This window comes from Gossypium arboreum, chromosome 6, assembly GCF_025698485.1.
Source record: "Gossypium arboreum isolate Shixiya-1 chromosome 6, ASM2569848v2, whole genome shotgun sequence".
Taxonomy (NCBI): domain Eukaryota; kingdom Viridiplantae; phylum Streptophyta; class Magnoliopsida; order Malvales; family Malvaceae; genus Gossypium; species Gossypium arboreum.
The window spans coordinates 133140328-133156938 of record NC_069075.1 but is presented as its reverse complement, the minus strand read 5'-3'; the positions used below and the strand labels follow the sequence as shown (position 1 = coordinate 133156938).

At 33.5% G+C, this 16611-nt stretch overlaps 1 long non-coding RNA gene across 1 annotated transcript; it reads right to left on the bottom strand.

The window, feature by feature from the left end:
* Window positions 1-10215: 10215 nt before the first annotated feature.
* LOC128294218 (uncharacterized) lies at window positions 10216-12450 on the bottom strand. Its single transcript, XR_008284530.1, has 3 exons — window positions 12292-12450; window positions 11333-11374; window positions 10216-10457 (listed from the first exon to the last, which is right to left on the bottom strand). It is a non-coding gene; the product is annotated as an uncharacterized LOC128294218 (long non-coding RNA).
* Window positions 12451-16611: the final 4161 nt, after the last annotated feature.

Genomic DNA, 16611 nt, shown 5'->3' with positions numbered 1-16611 from the left:
ATAGTCTATATTACGATAGGAATACTGCATGAAAATTTTGATAGGAAAAATTTTATTGATTATATAGTTAAATTGATAAAAAGAGAAAAGAAAAAAAAATGCATTCTCAGGACTCCGTTCCGATAAATCGGATTCGTAAATATTTATTACAAATATTTACGAAGCTAGTTGTGTGTCTAATTAGGTTTTGATTAGGTGAATTCGACTTAATTAGAAGTAATTAGGAAAAAGGATTAGATTGAAATAAGTGTGAAAGTTTAATTATAGATTAAAGAAAATAGAAAGGACTAAATAGGTAAATAAGCCATTATTATAAAATGAGGCGGTTTAATGTTGAAAAAAAATCTAAGATATTTTTGATATAAAAATATATATTATATATTATATTAACTTAATATTTAAGTATTAATATATAATATATTATATTATTATATTATATATAATATAATATAGAAAACATAAGTAAAGTAAAGAAACATAATAGAAAGAAAAAAAAAACAAAACAGAATAGCAGGGACGAAATATAGAGAAAGGAGAAAGAAAAGAAAAAGAAAATTTAGTATTTCAAGGGTTTAAATTCAATTTGGTAAGTCAATTTAATTTATTTTCTTATAATTATTGAGTTTTTATGATCCTAGAACAAAATACTATTAGGTATATGTTGAAATTTTGAGAGTTGGTATATTTTTTTATATAGTTTATGTTGAATTTATGGATAAATTAGAGATTGAAGTTATGAAAAATTCAAATTAGAATTGAAAAAAGATTGAATTGTGAAATAGATTGCAATAAGGAGTAGATTATAAGAAGTTTGAAATTGGGGTTTATTAGTGAAAATTTGGGAGTTAAACTAAGTTATAAGTAGAATTTAAATAAAATTAAGTATAGATTGTAATAGAAATAGAAATAATTTTAGTTATGGAATAAATTGAAATGTAAGTTAATGTAAGAAATGATGATTTTATTATATCATACATGTTTATTTTTTTAATAGCATAGGAAAGTCATTTAATTATTTTTCTCTAACATATAAATGTTATATGTTTTATATGAAATTGAAGAGAAAGAAAAGAAAGGAGAGGACCTAATTGAAGAAAAAGGAAAAGAGAAGGCTAAGGAGTAAATGAAGACATCATCTCAATCTTTTTGTTGTAAGTACTACAAGATTTTTTTAAATTAATTTTATTTAGATGTTTATATTGTAGTATAAAATTATTTAGAAATAAAATGTAATATATATGTATATATTTAAATTTATAAGTAAATAAATAATAATAATAATAGATTATGGAATTAAGAAATTTGAAAAGAAAATTATAATTGGAGAATATAAGAAGTTATATTGTTTGAACATTAAGTAATAATGTTGTGACAAAAATATACGTGTGAGAAAGATGTGATATTTGTGAATTGTGTAATATGCACTAAATTGTAATGATGAATAAATGAGAAATTTTTTTTGAGATATTTATGTAAAGTATTTAAATGTATGAAATTCAGTTTTAATGCCCAAGTAGATGAATTTAGAACAACTAGGATATTAGTGGCATGCCATTAAGGAACTCTAGCCCGCTCTCTGATTATTAGCACATTAGTGCTCTCCGTTCTATTATTAGCACGTTAAGTGCTCTCTGTTTAGCACATCTGTGCTCTCTGTATAGCACTTTAGTGCTCTCGCTCTTGTGCATAATAATGCACTTCAGATTTGTTCAGATATCCAGTGTGTTCTATTAAGTCTACTTTGGGCTAAAGTTATAAGTTGTAAACCAAAGCGAATTATCAATGTACTAAGGTAAGTTTTATAACTTATATAATAATAAATTAAATTTTGTTAATATAAGAAACAGCTAAAGAAACTTATATGCATATAAATATATATTGATCAAATGGGATTATAATATTTTAATAGGATTTATTTGCCTATTTATTCTTGTAGTGCTTACTAAGTCTTCACCGGCTTAACGCGTTTAATTTTAACGCGTAGGTACAGTTAGTCTCGAAGAGGTAGAGTCGGCTAGAAGATCTCTCATCTCATCACATCCTCAAAAGCTTCATAAGTAGGTACCATATTTTGAAATTAAAAGTGGCATGTACATAGGTGTTATTTTGATCACATCAGAATGTTACAAGACTTTTGTTGTAAATAAAATGGTAATTAGTATTTTAATGTTTATACTAATGAAATGGTACAAAAGTTTATATAGTATATATGGTATTGGTTGTTTTTGGTTTGAACTTGTAGGGGGTTTTATACAAAATAAGCAGAAATGCTGCCGAAATTTTGAAAAAAAAAATCGTTCCACTCCTAATACGTATTTTGGGCCTCGAGGGTCTATTATAAAGACTTAAAAGTTAAACTATGATATGAATGTTATTTATTTATGAATTATTTCTAAGTTATCCAATATGTCCGATAATGCTCCGTAACCCTGATCCGGTGACTGTTTAGGGTTAAGGGGTGTTACAGCTCGGGAGCAGGATTTACATCAAGACTGAAGATTTTCATCCAATTTCCTAGAAGTTCTTTGGGTTTCTTTATGTTTCGTTGTTTTCCAAACTTTGAGATGTTTTCCATTATTATTATGAAATAAATTCCCTAAATACCTAAGGAAGATAAAACCTAAGATGAATCTTATTATTATTTGAGTTATATGATAAATATTTGTTCTTATTCTTAATTGTAAATTTAACCATTGCTTTAATATTCCAGAATATTAATTCAGGTTTTTGATGTACTTATTCAGTGGAGCAAAAGTCCCTGTTTAAGAGTAGATAATTCATAATTAAGCGGAGTTGCATGCAATCCTAGAAATAGATGACATAAATCTCCCGGATTAGAGTCAAATCTAATAAGGGAATCCATAGATCGAGTTAATGCGACAATAGGGATTTTAATTAGAAAGAGATTTCGATTAATCAACCTAGAGTCAGTTGTTTTTAGTCTTGAAAGGGATATAACATAAATCAGGGATTTCTACGGATTAAGTCAAGTGAATAAATCGTCTAACTCAGAAATAATAAGTGAAGTCTAGGTGGATTCTTCCTTGGGTATTGTCTTCTTTATTGGTTTTCTAAAAAGTATTTTCAACTTTAATCTCTGTCGCAATCTTAGTTAATTTAGATAATTAGTGTTAGTTTAAAAACATTCTCTTAATTATTGGGCTAGATAATAAAAAGATAGTAATTACTAGTACTTTTAGTCCTCGTGGATACGATATTTCCGGTCTCACCATAACTATACTACTGTTCGATAGGTGCGCTTGCCTTAGTTGAATTTTGTTAGTTAGTTTCACGACCATCACTCTGTAATCCTATTTTGATGTCGGAAAATGGTTAGAGGGTGTTATATTTAGTGGTATCAGAGGTATTCAGGTTTACCCGATTCTCAGACTAAATCGAGCTCAGAATTGAGTCTAGAGGTACATGCCATAGTTGAGTTAAATTTGAATCGGGATTGGATGCTGATATACATATACTGAATTATCATTATTTCTGTTTTATAGTTAAAGATGTCTGGTGAAAATATTGAAGAAACTGATCAAGAAATGTTTAGTGAAGAGGATGAACCATATGATATGAATGAATCAGAATCTGCAACACCTAGTGTAAATCCGATAGGTAATCAACCACCAAATATTGAAAAGAGTGATACTAGAGAAAGAGATAATACAGAAATACTTCGAGTGATAGTTGATGCTCTTCAAATAGCATAGGAACTATACCTACTATAACTCTTACCCCTCTAACTCGACGAGCCCCGATTAAAGAGTTGTGAAAGTATGGTGCTACCGAATTTCTGGGATCAAAGAGAGTTGACCCGTCTGTAGCTGAAAACTGGATAGAAACTACAAAGAGAATTTTGAAGCAACTTGAATTACCCCACATGAAAGCTTATTGTGTGCTGTTTCTTTCTTACAAGGAGAAGCGTATGTATGGTGGGAATCGGTAACTCAACATATATCAGAAGAATAGATAGGTTGGGAATTCTTTCTAAGAGAGGTTCAAAAGAAATATTTGGGAGAATTATATATGAAAGACAGAAAACAAGATTTCTTAATGCTGAAACAAGGTGACATGTCCGTAGCGGATTATGAACGGGAATTTTTGAGATTAAGCAGACATGCAATTGAATTTGTACCGACTGAAGCTGATAGATGCAAACGGTTTTTAACGAAGACTACGTGATGAATTACGATTACAGTTGGTGTCCCTACAGATTACTGAATTTGCAGATTTAATTGAAAGAGCCAAAATGGTTGAACAAGTGTTAGGGTTAGACAAAAAGCCTAAAATTTCTCGTTCACTTGAGAAACGTCCTGGAACTACGAGCTCTAATCCACAACTTAAGAGATCAAAAGAATTTCGAAGCAGTGGAAGATTTGATTCTAGATTAGATAGAAGTGACAGAAGTCATGGTAGACAAACGACAATTTCCACTAGTAGTGTCAGAGGGCCATCCAGAAATACTAAAATTCCAGAATGACAACATTGTGGGAATAAACATCGGGGTAAGTGCTGGAGATTAACTGGAGGTTGTTTCCGATGTGGATCCACTGATCATTTTGTAAAAGATTTCCCAAAGATTGATAAAGCAGCACCAACAGTATCACAGAGATCTGAATCTATTTTCAGAGGTCGAGGGTCAAGCAGAGGTGGTTCAGTCAGTAGAGGAGGTGCTAGAAGAACAAGTGAAGTTGCCACTCAATAATCAGAAGGAGATACACACGATGTGGTGATAGGTATATTTCTATTGCATTCAGAACCCGTTTATACTTTAATAGATCCGGGGTCGTCACATTCTTATGTTAAATTCTTATGTTAATACAAAATTAGTTAAGACAGGAAAATTAAAACCGGAACTGTCTAAAGTAACAGTGGAAGTGTCTAGTCCTCTGGGGAAAACAATGTTAGTGAATCAAATACGTCAAAGAAGTCCATTAATGATTCAAGATAGAACTTTTCCTATTGATTTTGTTGATTATGCCATTTGGCGACTTTGACATTATACTGGGTATGGACTGGCTATCAGAACATGGTGTAATTTTAGACTGTTATAAAAAGAAGTTCACTATTCAGAATGAAAGCGGTGATCAGATTGAAGTAAATGGTATTCGGACCAGTGGATCAGTTCGTATTATCTCGACAATCAAAGCTAGTAAGCTTCTTTATCAGGGTTATGCTGCTTTCCTAGCATATGTTATTAATTCAGATTCGGTGGAGAGTAAATGTAGCAAAATCTGAACTCTGTGTGAATTTCCTAACGTATTCCCTGAAGAATTACATGGATTACCTTCTGATCGGAAAGTTGAATTTGTGATTGAAGTATATTCGGGTACAGATCCTGTGTCAATACCTCCATATCGTATGTCACCAACTGAGTTGAAGGAGTTGAAGGTACAACTACAAGATTTATTGGATCGAGGTTTTATATGACCTAGTACATCACCGTGGGGAGCTCTAGTATTATTTGTTAAGAAGAAAGATGATTCGATGCAGTTATGTATTGATTATCGACAGTTGAATAAGGTGACTGTCAAGAATAAATACCCATTACCTCGTATTGATGATTTATTTGATCAATGGAAATGAGTTTCTATGTTTTCAAAGATTGATTTAAGATCGAGCTATTATCAGTTAAAGGTAAAAGAAAGTGATGTACCAAATACTGCATTTCGAACACGGTATGGGCATTATGAATTCTTGGTGATGCCATTTGGGTTAATAAATGCTCCGGCTACTTTTATGGACCTTATAAACTGAATTTTTCAGTCGTACTTGGATCAATTTGTAGTTGTTTTTTATTGATGACATTTTGGTATATTCAAAGTCTGAATCTAAACATGATTAGCATTTTCGAATTGTTTTGCAAACTTTACGGGAGAAACAATTGTATGGGAAATTGAGTAAATGCGAATTTTAGTTGTAAGAGGTAGTATTTCTTGGTCATGTGGTATTAGCAGAAGGAATTAAAGTGGATCCAAAGAAAATTGAAGCAATTGTGAAGTGGAAAACTCCTAAAAATGTGTCAGAGGTACGTAGTTTTCTCAGATTTGCTGGATATTATCGAAGGTTTGTGAATGGATTTTCAAAAATAGCTTTACCGATGACGAAATTATTAAAAAAGAATGTTCCATTTGTTTAGAATGAGCAGTGTCAGAAAAGTTTTAAAACACTGTAGCAGATGTTAACAGAAGCACCGGTGTTGACTTTACCAGAATCGGGAAAAGATTTCATTGTGTATAGTGATGCTTCCTTAAATGGTCTCGGATGTGTACTAATGTAAAGTGGGAAAGTGATAGCTTATGCTTTCCGACAATTGAAACCACATGAATGTAATTATCTGACTCATGATTTGGAGCTAGCAGCTGTGGTTTTTGCTCTGAAGATTTGGAGACATTATTTGTACGGTGAGAAATGCTACATTTACACTGATCATAAAAGTCTCAAGTATCTTCTGTCACAGAAAGAGTTGAATTTGAGACTACGTCAGTGGATAGAACTTCTAAAAGATTATGATTGTGTTATTGACTATCATCTGGGTAAAGCTAACATGGTAGCTGACGCATTGAGTAGAAAATCATCAATTGAATTGCGAGCAATGTTTGCATAGCTCAGTATTAATGATGATGGAGGTTTACTGGCTGAACTAAAAATTAAACCAGTAATGTTCGAACAAATCAAGTCAGCTCAGTTAAAAGATGACAAGCTAACGAAGAGGAAAAAAATGGTTCTGAGTGGTGTAGCAGAGAATTTCAGCATTGATGAACATGATTGTCTGAGATTTCGTAATCAGATTTGTGTTCCGAATATTTCAGAATTGAAAGAGTTAATACTCTGAGAAGCACATGACAGCCCATTTGCATTACATCCTGGAGGAACAAAAATGTACCGAGATTTACGGAAATTGTATTGGTGGCCAGGTATGAAAAGGGATATAGTGGAATTTGTGGCTAAATGTTTGACATGTCAACGATTCAAAGCCGAGCATTAGGTTCCAACTGGTTTACTTCAGCCTATTAACATTCCTGAATGGAAATGGGACTGTATCACAATAAATTTTGTAACAGGGTTACCATTGTCATCAAGCAAGAAAAATGTTGTTTGGGTGATTGTTGATCGATTTACAAAGTTAGCCCATTTTATAGCAGTTAGAATGGATTGTTCACTTCAAAAACTTGCGGAAACTTATATCCAAGAAATTGTGAGACTGCATGGTCTTCATGTATCGATAATTTCAGATCGAGATCCATGATTTACATCGAGGATTTGGAAACAGTTACATGAGTCTCTTGGTACTCGACTTCATTTTAGTACAGTTTTTCATCCACAGACCGATGGACAGTCAGAACGAGTTATTTAGATTTTAGATGATATGCTCCGAGCTTGTATCATTGATTTTGAATCAGGTTGGGAATGTTATTTACTGTTAGTTGAATTTGTATACAATAACAGTTTCCAATCAAGTATTCAAATGGCACCATATGAAGCTTTATATGGTCGAAGATGTCGGTCAACAGTGTGTTGGACAGAATTGAATAAGAAGAAAGTCATTGGACCAGAATTGGTTCAAGAAATAGAGGGTACTGTCAAGAAAATTTGAGAAAGACTGAAAGCAACTTTTGACTGGTAGAAATAGTATGCAGATCTGAAACGTCGGGACATTGAGTATTCAGTTGGGGACAAAGTATTTCTCAAAGTTTCTCCTTAGAAGAAAATTATGAGATTTGGTCGGAAAGGTAAATTAAGTCCACGATATATTGGACCATACGAGATTGTGGAAAGAGTTGGACGGGTTGCCTATCGATTGGCTTTACCTCTGAAATTACAGAAGATTCATGATGTTTTTCATGTCTCTATGCTCAGAAGATATCGATCAGATCCATCTCATATTATTTCTACTGAGGATATTGAAATTCAACCTGATTTGTCGTATGAAGAGGAACTGGTTAAAATACTAGCCTGAGAAGTAAAAGAATTGAGTAATAAACGGGTTTTCATAGTGAAAGTATTATGGAAAAGTCATAATATTGAAGAGACAACATGGGAATCGGAAGATACGATGAGATCCCAATACCCCCATCTCTTTTCAGGTAAATTTCGAGGACGAAATTTATTAAGGGGGAGAAATGTAATGACCTGAAATTTATGGGTATCGAAAATCGAGTTTCTGGCTTACTATTTCAGAAAAATAGGTTTGTAAATATTTATTAGAAATATTTACGAATGTTAGTTGGGTGATTAATTAGATATTGGCTAAATGACTAGATTGAATATAGTGTAAAAGTTTAATTATAGACTAAAGAAAATTGAAGGGACTAAATTAGTAAATAACCCAATAGTGCCAAGTGTATGGTAAAAATTAAATATAAGTGTAAAAAGTATAATACATACATTTGTAATATATGTATGTATTTACTTATTATTTAAGTAAATAATAATTATTACTAAAATATAATATATTAATAATAAAGCATAAAATAATAATAAAAGAAACAAAAGAAAAGAAATGAAGCAATTCGAAAGTGGGAAGGAAGAAAAGGGAAAAAATAAAAGAAAAAGGAAACTTAAGGTTTTGAAGCCTCAAGCTTAATTTGGTAAGTCAATTAAGTCCATTTCTTTATAATTTTGATGTTTTTAGAATTCTAGAGACAAATATTACTTGATCTAAGTGGAAATTTTGAAAGTGAGGAGATTTTTAGACATGGGTTATGTTAAACAAATTGTTGAATTAGGGATTTAATTGAATAAATATCAAGTTAGAATTGATTAATGGATTAAATTATAAAGGAAGCTATAAGTTTTATATTTGAGGGACTAAATTGAAAGAAACTTGAAACCAGGGTTTTACCATGGATATCTAATGTTTAAGGTGAATATGATAGGAAATTGAATAGTACTGAAGTATGAATTGAGTGATAAAAGTAAAAGTGTTAATTAGGATTAAATTGAAAATTGAAGTTTGAATTGAATAGAAATTTAATTATTTATTGTGAATAATTGTTGTATTAATAGTATAAATTGTTTAATTTTCGTAGCTAACATAATACCGGAGACATCGACAAAGAAAGGAAAAGAGAAAGTTGACGAGGAGTAATCCGAAAAATTTACAGTTTGTATTTCTATAAACCAAACTTAATAATTATTTTTGCATTTATTATATATATATATATATATATATATATATATATATATATATATATGGTAAGTGGTATAGAGTTAAGTATTATTATTATTGTATTGAATTGATTTGAGTTTTGAATATCTAAACTGAAATGTATATTGATTGTTATCTGCAAATTAAAGTGAAATGAATACCCTATTAACAGTGTCGGGCTAGGTTGGATATAATTGGCATGCCATAGGATTGGAAGTGTACTGGGATACTTCGACCATGGGTAGATGAGGCACTAATAGTGTTACACTGTTACTTCGACTTTGTGTCGATGAGGCACTTCGTATGTCGTACTGTTTTCGATGCTTTAGTTTAATCCGATGAGGTACTATGTGCCGTACTGCTTCTGTTTACTTCAGCAAAGCCGATGAGGCACAATGTGCCGTATTGGTGTGTTGGTTGGATCTGTGTATTCGCCAAAGTCCGAATTATGTTAATAGGGGTAAATTTACTGTATTGGACATCTGAATGACTGTGAAGCTGTACTGGAAATCTACTGTTATTGATTGATATATTGTTGAACTGAATGTTTCATTGAGGAAGAATTTGGAATATAAGTAGTGCTATTAGATTTGAAGTTAATAGCTTAAATGCATATTGTGTTAATAATGATTTAAGTGTTGGTTTATAAAAATACTACTGAGTGTATACTCAGCGTATGTGTAGCACCCCAAACCCGGCCCAGAAGTTATGGCTGGATCCGGCATGCCACATCAAAAACGTTAAAAAAAAAATTTCCATTCTAAATCCAGAAAATCGTACTTGATGTTCAAAAGATTAATTCATTAAGGATTAAAGTGAATGGAAGCTGTGCACCAGGTAGGAAACCGGAGAGGAGGTGGTGAGTCCATCGGACTGCTTAAGTACCAAGCTCCCTTCGGATCCAATCCTAGACATGCATACCGCCATTACCACACCTTAACGTCATGGATATTTCTAGGAAACCGATTTGATTAAGTCATTTTTAGGAAAAGTGATTAATTTTGGAAAATACTTTCATTGCGAAAGCTTTGCTTGTTGTCGTGTTATTTTGAAATCAACTGTTGTTTATGAAAACGCGCCCTAAAGCTATCCAATTTCAACAGTTAAAATAAGTATTACCTATCTTAGTAATACATATTAAAAACCATCAAAAATAAATAAGCGGCCTTATTACATTTAAAAGCCCAAAACCTCAAACGTAATTAAAAGGATGTCCAGTTCACCAGAAGAAAATCAAACTTTCAGAACGGGTGGCCACTCCGAATTTCCTCACAGCTCCAAGCCCATTATGGTTGGGGATTTCCTGCGTGGATGAAAATAAAAGGGGTGAGTTTGGGGAAACTCAGTGTGTAAGGAAAACCCATTCAAAGCCCAAGTCACTCAAGCCTATTGGGCCTAAGCCCATTCAGTATAAAGTGGTATCTGGGCGAGCCCTTTTCAGATTACAATAAACCGGGCCTTAGCCCTTATTCAGATAATGAGATGGCCTATAGGCCCATTTCAAAATACATGCAACATCAAGAAACATATGCAAGCCCATTTGGGAGACTACTCAACCCACCAACCACTACACTCCACCCGTACCAGCCATACACTCCATGTGGGAATAGCTCAACCCACCCAAACACTCCACACTTCACCTTGCTTTGCTGCTTCGCTTATCAATAAATTGAGGCAAAGCCTCCAAGACGTGGACAAGCCACTTTCAGTACTTCCTCCGTCAATATCCCATCCCATGCATCGATAATAACAACATGGCATGCAAGAAATAACAACAATCAAACATGCATTTAGGTCAATTTAACCCTAGGGGTATTTGGTAATTTATCTCCTGGGGTAAAGCGTAAATTTTCCACTTTTAAAGGTATTTCAGAATTTATCTATTTTAGGGTTTTTCATGCATATTCCTACCTTTCACGTACTAACGTAATCACTACCGAGGGTTCTTACCGAATTGGGCCGTTGGCCCATCATTCCAATTTTGGCCCATTAAGCCCAAAAATATCGAGGGCACGTAAATCATGCACTTTGCAGTCCAAACATTGCAGCTTACCAAAAACATTAATCGATTTACCTCACGAGCATTCGCACACTCAAAATTTACAAAATCTGGTTTTCGGCATTTCGCTTTTCGACTTTTGCCGATCTAGACTAAGAAAGAGGGTGTTAGTTACACACCTGTTTGCGACGATATGCTGACGAGATCCACACACGAACCGCCTACAATTGGATTACTAACACGTTAATCTAACTATTCAAATACGAACTACGTATTAACCCCTTACAATATTCGACCAACCACACCTACAGATCATAGTAAGCTTATAAGAAATTAATAAGCAACTCATTAACAAATTTTTGTCAATGTTTACCACATAATCATAATTTCACTGCAAGCTGTCTTCCTGAGCAACAGTCACTAAATTATTTATAACTGGAGCTACAAAACTCCAAATCAAGTTCCGTTAATTTTCCTTGAAAATAGACTCATATATCTTCTATCCATAAAATTTTCAGAATTTTTGGTTTAGCCAATCAATACCAGATTTTTCTCAAAGTTTCCCATGTTTCACTGTTTGACTAATCTGACCACTCTTCATTACGAATCAAATTTCTCATTGTACAGAATTCAAAATATGTTCTTGTTTATTTCATTAGAAACTAGACTCAATAAGCTTTAATGACATAATTTATTCAGCTTCTAATTCATCTCCCACAATTTATGGTGATTTTCCAAAGTCACGTTACTGCTGCTGTCCCAAGCAGATTTATTACCAAATCACTCTTTCATACACCTATCTTGCATGCATGTTATTTAAACATGTATATCACCAATCAATCATCACATATCTATGATTTTTACTTAAGCATAATCTCCATTTCATCATTTTAAAGCACAACATGTTAGCCAATTTCCCTTTAGCATCTAAGGCACATGCATGCTCATTTGTTTGGCTCAACTTCACATATCTTCCATTTTTCATCAAAAGAACATGTAACAACAACCATTTCCTTCATTTTAATTCATGACCAAATGCTCACAACACAACGAAAAATCAAAATATACTTCAAGAGTTAAGGTAGAATCAAGAAGAACTCATGAACCGCAAAATAAAAGCAAGGTACCAAGAACTTACCTTCAATTTTCCTCCTCCTAATGACCGAATACTCAAGAGCTTTCTCCTCTCCTTTCTCTTCTCTAACTTTCAGCTATGATGAACAAAGATGGACAAAACTTTGTTCTTTTCACCCCTTTTTCTTTTAATAAAACTTCATATTTCATCCATTTAATTCTTTAATACAAAAGACATGTAATTCTTATCATGAAACATTTACCTAACCCATTATCATGGAACATTTACCTAACCTATTATCATGAAACATTTACCTAACCCATTATCATGGAACATTTACCTAACCTATTATCAATTTGTATCAATTTGTACCATAAATTATGGATATCAAGTGTACATTTTGTCTACAACAACATGATGGCTGGCCACTTCATGTAAAATGGGAGGTTTATCATGCAAATCCTCCTATTTTGCACTCCTATTTATTTGGCCACTTCAATTTAGCCTATAGCATTTTCAAACATTTTCACATAGGTCCTATTTCATAATTTCACTCAGAAATGACAAAATCAAAGCATGAAATTTTGTCAACATTCACAGAATTCCCGAAAATTGGGGCGTTACAGTATGGTTTGTTTCCGTGCGCAGGTTAGGTACGAAAGGGACTAACAACTCAGCATCCAAGCCAAGTCCGAACTCAAATACTTGGTGACGTATTTTATTTTGAGAAATGGCATGTACCTAGGTTGTCTTTTGGAAGTCATTCTGAATGTGAATGTTAATAGTGTAAGAATGTTAATGGTTAAACCATGAATGCAAAGTTTATGTTTATAATATGGTAATTTATATAGTTTAATTTGGATTGATTCAATTAGTACCAAAGTACACTGTCTGGAAGTTTTATGTTAAACAATTACTAATACACTCGTGTTGGATCGTAACATTGATGATTTGAATGTGAAATAGATGTATTTATTCATGTTTAGGATTGGTTGAAAGATTGAATTTTAAGTTGCTTGTTATTAAAGTTTGCAGGATTGGTAAACTTGAACTATAAGGTTCATTTTGAGTCTACACAGCCTGGCACACAGGCGTGTGATCAGACTGTGTGAGACATACGGCCCTTAAACGGGCATGTGAGTAGACTATGTGTCCCTTGTATCTAAAATAATGTAAACAGAATGCTCAGGTATGGCCACACAGGCAGAGATAGGGACGTGTGTCTTGGCCGTGTAAAACTAGTTTGTTCATGAGCAACAAGTTAGAGAAGTACACGAGTAGAGGACATAGGCGTGTCCAAGTTGTGTGCGTCACACGGGGTGACAACACGGGTGTGTCTTAGGTTCACACTGGCGTGTGGTACTGTTCATTAAAAAAATTTTTATAAGCCTCCGTTTAGGTCTCGGTTTATTTCTAATATCTTCATTGGGCCCCAAATATTTGTTTCTGAGTCAATAAGATAAATTACTGAACTTAATAATGATTAATTTTATATGATTTGTGATATAAACTGTAGTGATTAGTAATGCTCCATAATCCTATTTTGATGTCAGAAAAGGGTTAGGGGTGTTACATTAATTTTTCAAGAATATGTCTTAAAACAAAATGCAAGTCAGTTGGATTGCAAAGTATCGTTTCATGCAACCCTTGAATGTTTGCAACCCTTAACATGCATGTGAACCCTTGGAAATAATAATCTTACTATTTAGTGAACCCTATAAAAAGTATAGAACCCTTACATGAACATCCCTTTTTGTTGCGATGCCTGTTTTGTATGCGAACTCATGATGTTTGTTTATGTGCGAACTTAGGTAGTATGCAAACCTTTGATAATTTGCGCACCTGTGTTATTGTGTGAACTCATGCTTGTGTGAACTCATGTTTTACGTTGTTATGCGAACCTATGTTGCAGTACAAACCTTGATAATAACTTCTATGTACTTGTATTTATGTTTGAGTATGCGTACCCTAAAATTCCCTGTTTATTTCTTTCATATGCACCTTTAAGTTTCATTGTTTAAGTGACATGTGAATCCTTTCCCTTTTTATTTTTGTAAGTTTGCATGTTTTACATTCTATGCATGATTTAATTTTGTTGTTGTGTTATAACTTAGCACATTATATGTTGTATATAAGAGGTGTGTTGGAGGTTATGTTGTAAGTTAATGGAGAGTCACCCTGATGGCTAATATAGCTCACCAGATTTGGGTCAAACCAATTCATCCGGGTTTGGGATGTTACAGTTGACTAGCCACCGTGCCATGCTGTCGCTGCCCATGTCCGTCTGCCCTATTAGATCCACTTGCCAATGCCTTTGCGTTAGTGTCGATAACTTGTTTGTTGGTCGGGGTAGTTGCACACTTGTTGTACTGGTGTCACGACTCCCATGTCCCATATGGCTCGAAGCCCTAGCATGCTACATTGTTCACTTGGTTGGTCGGTGTGTCATACCTTGGGTCTTTCAGTCATTGGTGTTGCTTTTGGGTTTTTTTAGATTGACTGAGGCACGGTGCCCTAACCAATCTCACCTGGTTATTTGCCACTTGGCTGGGCATGATGCTTGGCTATTATCACGTGACATGCGTGCCTGTTAGGGCGCAAAGCCCCAACACTTGGTGTGCCTTGGGGCACCTGATGGGGCACTATGCCCTAACTGTTGCTTGCTTCACACATCCAACTAAGGCGCCACGCCTCGACCTCTTGTGCTTGTTGCATGCCACAGCTATTTTCCAAACTAAACGGAGATCGAATGATGAACGAATATAAAATAATAAATATTCATTTATCCAAAACATGCATATAATGCAAGAATGTCACTTCTCATCAATTTAACCAATCAAAAATGAGAGAGAAGTAAATTTGGTAATCCGATTTACACTATAAACATAGCATAGCTCGACTCTAATACCAATTATTGAAAAATTTGATTTAGAAATTGAATTTGTTGCATAGCTAAAAAATAAATTTTTTTAAATCGTGTGTTTGTGTTATTCATAGCAAGAAACCTTTTACTAAAATTGTACATGTGTTTTAGGATAGGCGGTCTAGATTGTTTCCTAGCTTTCTACCAACATGATATTCTCTGCTATTCTCAAACTTTGACTTGCCTAGAATGTAGGCTCTATGTAACACCCCTAACCTGTATGCGTTGCCGAAACAGTGTTTCGGGGCATTATTAGGATTTACATATCATTTAACAAAAACTTTCAATTAAATATTTACCGATTCAATGCATCATATAAATAAATATATTACTATTCAATCGATATCTTGGCACTTGTCTAAGCATCAAACAACAACATTGTTAGTATACTTGAACATATTTCATATAAATTCAACATTGATATACTTATTTTCTCAACATGTCACAATTAAGTTTAATAATTATCTCAACTTACATAATTTCCTTGTATCAACATATCAAAGGTAATCATATATGTACATGTCATGAAACATATCATTTTCTTACCATTTCTTCATAAGCATATATCATTCATTTCATTATATCAATATTTCATGCACTATCATTTCCATATATTTTATGTATATTTATTCCAGTAATAGTTCATATCAAACTTAACATAAATTAAATTCCATGTACCTGCACTTATTTCGTTTATCTAACTTCATAATTATTTCTTACAACTATTTTGTACATATATTTCCTTATGACCAATTCTTGTAAACATTTCACACAACCATTTTGTACAACCAATTCATATAACCATTCGTCATCTGATACATATTACCTGGATATCAATTGTTCAATAGATGTCATAGCGTCTCTCACCCACAGTCTTATTGATCTTCGACATGATGCTATAGTGTCTTCCAACTATGGTCTTTATTCATTTATATCTTTCAACCATGGTCTTATTTATTTCCTATCATGTTGCCATGGTATCTTTCAGCCATGGTCTTATTCACTTCCTATCATGTTGCCATGGTATCTTTCAACCATGGTCTTATTCATTTTCTGTCATGTTTCCATGGTATCTTTCAACCATGGTCTTATTCATTTCCTGTCATGTTGCCATGGTATCTTTCAACCATGGTCTTATTCATTTCTCATCATATTGCCATAGTATCTTTAAACTATGGTCTTACATATCTGAATCGTGATGCCATAATGTCTTTCAGCTATGGTTACTCGTCTGAATCACGATGCCATAACGTCTTTCAGCTATGGCCTTACTCGTTTCTGGTATGATGCCATAGTCCAACTATGGTCTTATACATGTATTGCCATGGCTCAGCTATGGTCTTACATTCGTAGTGTCATATCCCAAATATGGTCTTATCATCAAGATGCCATAGCCTAGCTATGGTCTTACACATATATTGTCATGGCCCAGCCATGGTCTTATCCATCAATTCATCACT